Source organism: Morone saxatilis, unplaced genomic scaffold, assembly GCF_004916995.1.
Source record: "Morone saxatilis isolate NCDOM2014 unplaced genomic scaffold, NCSU_SB_2.0 Contig12, whole genome shotgun sequence".
In the NCBI taxonomy this organism is placed as follows: Eukaryota; Metazoa; Chordata; class Actinopteri; family Moronidae; genus Morone; species Morone saxatilis.
The window spans coordinates 15,187,503-15,193,712 of record NW_023339674.1 but is presented as its reverse complement, the minus strand read 5'-3'; the positions used below and the strand labels follow the sequence as shown (position 1 = coordinate 15,193,712).

The window sequence follows — 6,210 nt, the reverse complement described above, 5'->3', positions numbered from 1 at the left end:
AAAAAAGTTAGGCAGTAATCTGAGCAGCTAGAGCTTTGTTTCCCTAAGAGGACCATCAGGTTTGTTTTCTTAAAAAGGCTCCAATCCAGAACAAACTGATGAAGGCTACAGAACAGGGGAGAGAGTGTGTGTTGTAAAAGCTCTTTGGTGTGTGTGTGTGTGTATATGTGTGAGACAGAGAGTACCGGGGATAGAGCGTGTTTTTGATAGTGATGACTAATTTCAGCTGTCAAAAGGTCAAACAGGAACATAGCTGATGGTGTCGGAGAGAAACATTTATCTGTGTGCAACTCTGCACAACAGCTAAGCAGAGGAATAATGCAGCGCCACCCACAACGAAGCTGATCGAGTTAGCTGACATGAAGGGGGTCTGACCCATGTTTTTTAAAACAGGACAATCTGACTCTCTCTCTGACACCCACCACCACTGTGAGCCTCTTAGCTTATGTGAGCTAATCACCGGAGGGGTTAAGTTACAGCGGGCCAATCTAACACCTGGGCTGAAGGGGCGAGTTGGTGTGAGATGTGTCCAGGGCTTATCTGATGACTGCTGCGTCAGCCCCTCTGATTAGGGCTCCTATTCTAACCTCACAGTGGGATAATTAACCAGCTCGCTGTACTTGCTGTAGAAGGTCGGAGGGCAAGCTAGCGTGGTAAAGGTCGACCTCACAACAAGCAGAGTGATAGATAGAGTGAGACAGACCATGAACTGAACCACAATTTCACCTTCTGTAGAATATACGAATGTCCTATTACTCCTATTAGTGTCAAAACAATCAAGCATTTTAAAAAGTGCAAGTGCTAATAAATGAACATATCACTCTAACCAAAAGAGGACCTCTAACTTTATGTTAGTCGTTTTTTATTTTATAGCGTTTCAGGAAAATTAAAGAAATCAGCATTGATATGAGTAAACACTCAAAATAATTAAAACAATCTACACATTTATACTTGTGTTAACTATAAAATCTGTAAAACTAGGGGGTGTTCAAGGGTGAGAAAAAGAAGAAAAAGGAAGGTAAGTAAATTAGGGGAAGGTGAGGAGGACATATCAGCATCAGACAACCCCTCCATCTCCCATGGGTGTTTGGAAATGTCACACCATATGTACGTCGGCGGTCTTTGGCGCCATGTCTTTCATCTCCTTGTCCTCATTTCAACATGTCATTTAGACTCTTGACTTTTCAGCGGGGTCCTGGGGAGCCCGGTGTGGGCAGGGAGGGGCTGCCACATCAACCCTATGCCCCTCACCTACTCAGCTGCCTCATAGCACAGCGGGGAGCGAGATGCCATGAAGAGAGGTAATATGGTGTGTGTGTGTGTGTGTTTGCTGCAAACATATTTCATCCCAACGGTGGGGAAAACGACCAACAGGGCTGCTGCGTTCTTTTTCCCACCTCAGGAGCAGCGCATCGCAAATGGCTGCCATGCTAATGAACCCGACAGGCTGTTATGACACCACAGCATCAGGTAGGAGTAAATGAGGCTTTGGGGTGGAGCAGGTGTGTGTGTGTGTTTGTGTGTGTAAGAAGACGTGTGTCTGTGGACTACATATCAGCGTGTGTGGATGTGTGTGCTCTTAGTGAATTCGGGATGAGAGTTTGTGCTCATAGTGCACCAGGGAGAGATGGCGGGGGGAGCAGCATCTGACTCTGAAAAAGAAAGTAGGGAAACAAGATGCCACACTGACACAGGAGACAGGCGCCATCGGTGATTGTTTACATTGTTATCCAATTAACAGACCATAAGCATGGAGGCATCTGTCAACAAACAAAGCTGTTGTTTTTCCTCTGCTCTGCCTAAGTCATATTCTCTCCTCCTGTGCCTACACAGCCATGCATACATACATACATACATACATACATACATACATAAGACAGACAAAATCTAACTCTCTGCTTTGCAGTTTCTTTTTAACCTTGAGTCAATATAATTTTCATCAGCCAATTTAGATCAAATCAATCAGCTGAATAAGGGAACTGTCTGACTATTCCAAAAGATCAAATTAATTTCAAAACATTTTCATCCGACTAAATAGCATTTGTGGGAAAAACGGTTTTCCAGCTGTTAATTAAAAATACACAAATTAACACAATAAAAACTGAAGTGAACTCCGTCTGCCTGAAGCAAAATCTAAAGAGATATCTGGAAGCTCAGCATTAAAAAGCCTAATTTTAAAACTGGAACCAATTAAAAAGACAGATGGTGCTTCTCGGCAATCTTTGATATTTTGTCTTTATTTCCCTATAAAAAAAATTGTATGACATAAAATAATCAGCTAATATCAACCCCATGTATTTGGCATTATCAAACAGCAGATTTCAACGGTTAAAACCACATAATTAGCACTTAATGTGAAGTTTAAAATAAATACCACAATTGTAAATCACTTGATTCAAATGAATAAAACACACTGATAACAGAGGAGGCGACACTAAGCAACGCTCAGCCATGAGAGAAAAGAAAGGGAAAATAAACACAGGCCCTCAAGATGTCCGCTTCCAACATAATCAAACGTGCAGCTGAAATAACGCATTTTTAATGAAGCCATTACAGGCCCTACTATGTTAATTAAAACCAAATAACTTGTCTGTTTTAAACTAGTGTTGTCAAGTGTTTATTTGGCCAATTACAAAAGCAGTGGGAGATCATTATCTGCTGCCAGGAGCGTTGACAGCACGTAGCGCCGGGGCGTGAACAGAAAAGAACAGACCATAATACAGTACTTCAAAGGGATAAATGCACCGCACAGGCTGGACGGGGGGTAGGACTGAGGGGAAAAACTGAAAAACAGGGATTGAGGAAGAAGAAAAAAGGAGAATGCAAGCAAAGTGAGAGAAAATAAAGACAGACTAGTTTATGTTTAAAATACACATTTAAAAGGGTATGTTTTGAAGGGGAAAAAAGATTTTGGGGGAATAATGAGAAGTTAATGGATAAAGATGCAAAAGCTGGAGAGCAAAACAAAAGTGTCCTTGCAAGAGACGGGGGCTGTGTGAGCAGAGAGAAGCAGGAGGAGAAGGAAAGAGGAGGGAAAAGGGAGACAGAGGGAGGGAAAGCTGAAAAGAAGAGGAGAAGGAGAGGGCGAGAAGGTGAGGAGGGGGTGGAAATCCTTAGGGTAAAACTCCGCTTTTAACACTAAAGATTCCCTCTAGGCATGTTGTAAGACATTTAAAAAAAGTCTCATTTGAATAATAATTTGTGGTTATTTAGTTCCATTACCTCACACAATCTACTCATTTATCCTCCTTGAAATATACAGAATCTATGAATATGCAAATATTGTTCATGTTCCTACTTCACTGAAAAGTCTCCGTTTCCACATCTCGCTTGTGTAGGTTGAATTTTGAACCACTATATGAAACTCAGTTTGTACTTTCACATGTTGAACTGAGATTTAACGGGAGGCCAGAGAAACCTTTACCTTCAGCAAATAAATGTGACAGCAACCATCTAGCATCAAACATCCCAGTGAAGTTACAATAAGCAAAACACATTGTTGTGGAGGAGGACTACTGGAGGAGATCAGGGAGACACTGTACATGGCCTCAGATAGAGCCACATTTCACATCCATGATCCGGTGAAACAGAGTGCCATACAGCTCTATGAAGCTATGGGTTTGAGTTATGTGGAGATTACATTATAAGAACAGTCCTGAGGAAGCAACTTTGAGTGAAACTACTTTTTAAAATAAACTGCTGTAGTTCTTCCTGCGACTATGATTCTTTCAGATAGCAGGATAAGAAAAACAAAACACGCCGGTATAACAGATGTAAAATCTATTTCAATACAACACACAGGTTCTTCTGTGCCACTGTTTATTTTTCCTGCATCTCAGGTTTTGTCTAAGAATCATTCGGGCCAATTCACTGACAGAGCTGGAAGAAGGATTAGGAGAGGGTGAAATAGAGTACAGTATCACAGTGAGAAAACTAATATGCTGCTTTGACAGTGTTTGGGTGTCTACGAGCAGCCGAGCAAGAAGAGCAGACTGACGATGATTATACCGGCAGTCTAAACATGTTCACCGCGAGCAGAAGGAAGAAGACCTCGGGCCTTTCAACAGTGGTTTGTGCTCAACAAGTATCAAAGAAAAAGGAGGAAATTCTTGAATGACAAGCTGAAAAATGAAACACTAAAAGTCTCCCCCTCCTTCCTCAAACTCGCTGACAGTCATAGAAACGGAGAAAGGGTTAGTTCCCTGAGCACGGCTAAGCCTAGTACAAATGATGCCAGTGTAAGGCCTGCTGTAGTGCTGAAGAGATAAGCCACTGATACCAAATGTTGAGGAAGAGACTCAGTCCAAAAATTGGAGACTAATAGACACTTATCCGCAAAGCTACGAGAAGGTGGGAAAAAAATCATGAATCAAAGACATCTGATCTGACTGTTTATCTCAGAAGTTGATTTACAAATTGGAATAAACCTGTTAACAGACTTCCTAATTCACAATATAGCGCTTTGTCCTGGTCAATAATGTTGTAGTTTTAGCCAAAAATGTTCTACACAAATTCACTTAATTTCCTTAAGTTGGATTGAGTAGATCAACTGATTTGTGTTCCAGCTGAATGAATGGAAATGAAATAAAGCGGGCTGACGAGGAGGGAAATAGCAAAAGAAAGAGTGACACTGCACAAAGCTGCTGAAAACTAGAAAAGGGAAAGAAGGTTTCAACAGTTGTGCAGTATTACAAATGCAATAGTGGTCTATCCTCTATCCTCTGATCCTGGCAGAGTAACAGTGAGAGCGTCTGGACGGGATGGAGGCTTTCTATGCTCCCTCTCATTTAATTACAACACAGAGCTGCAGGATTAGACAGGGGCCTGTGTTCACAGCCTCATACTGGCACTACCACTGAGCCACTTCCCTCCTCTCTTTCCCCAAATCTCTCGCCTTTCTGTTTTCTGGAATTATCTCCCATCTTCTTCTTTTTAATATCTTCCCCACTTGTCTTCTCTATCCTTCTCTCTTTCAGACTGTTTCTCTGATTAAATCTTCTCTTTGTTTAGGCTTTTGTCTTCTCTGTTCTCTTTTTCGACTACTTCTGCAGTCACCATCCTCTTCTCGCTTCTCTACCCCTCTAATCCTCCCATCCTGTTTTTGCCGGAATTTCATCTGCGATGCAGACACATCTTTATCTCTGTCTCAAACACATGTTTACTCTTGATTATAAAGAGACAACTGTGAATCCTTTAAGTGACAAAGTTGTGAGCGGGGCATGTGTTTGCTTGAAAATATTTGTGCATGTGTTGAAGTGTGTGATTGTGACGAAATGAAGAGTGTGAGCTACGTGTTAATGTGTGTGTTAGTTTGAGGTGTTTGTGCCCCAGTGGTCTCTACAGACTATGATGGCACACTGCCTGGGCAAGCCTACACACACACACACACACACCTCTATACAACCACCACCACCCACCACCCCTCCACATGCACTCCTCCTCTTGATTAATGGAAATCCCATTTTGTTTCCAGCAGCATGGCTAATTAAACTGGTAGTTAAAACAGTGCTCATTAGCTTGCTACCACAGAGCGCGGCGACCAAGCCCTCTAATGACTGGTTGTAGCTGACTGAGTGCTGCCGGGCGTCAGCAGAAGAGCCATAGAGAATACCACTGTTAGTGCTGACAACTGTATCCTAACACAGTCATAGTGTACTGTATTCACAACAGACTGATACTAATTAATATTCACTGAATAATACGTGTGCGCAGGTGGATGGATAAACAGTTGGCTTAACTTGCCCCATCACAGGTACGAGTAAACAAAAGCAGTGATACGCCAGTGTAATGAAGACAATCATGATAAAAAGCAAAGAAAAAAAACTAAATAATCACACATCAACAGCAGATTGTCTTAACTATTATCCCTGCTGCTCGCCAATCGCGGATATCGCCTGAGGTTCAGCCCAGGCCCAAACGGAAAAGCCAATTACAGCTGTGGATCTATCCAGCAGAGATGTGAGCTGTGGCCGAGAACCCTTCATAACCCGCTGCTACTCTTCTGCAGTACGGATGAATTTAGCACTTGTTTGTGTGGGCAGAGAACTGTTATGAAAAAACAGCACAAAATGAGATTGGACAACAGATAAATCAAAAGTCTTTCCCTCTCCACTTGATACGCTGCTTAGATGTGCTGGTCTTTTAAAGCCCCTTTACTGGAGATATATATATATATATATATATATATATATAAATATATATATATATCAC

The 6,210-nt window shown here is 41.9% G+C and overlaps 1 protein-coding gene across 1 annotated transcript in view; it reads right to left on the bottom strand.

The window, feature by feature from the left end:
• Positions 1-6,210, bottom strand: part of faf1 (Fas (TNFRSF6) associated factor 1) — a 59,482-nt gene that overhangs the window by 4,130 nt on the left and 49,142 nt on the right. The gene's annotated exons all lie outside the window — the stretch shown is intronic.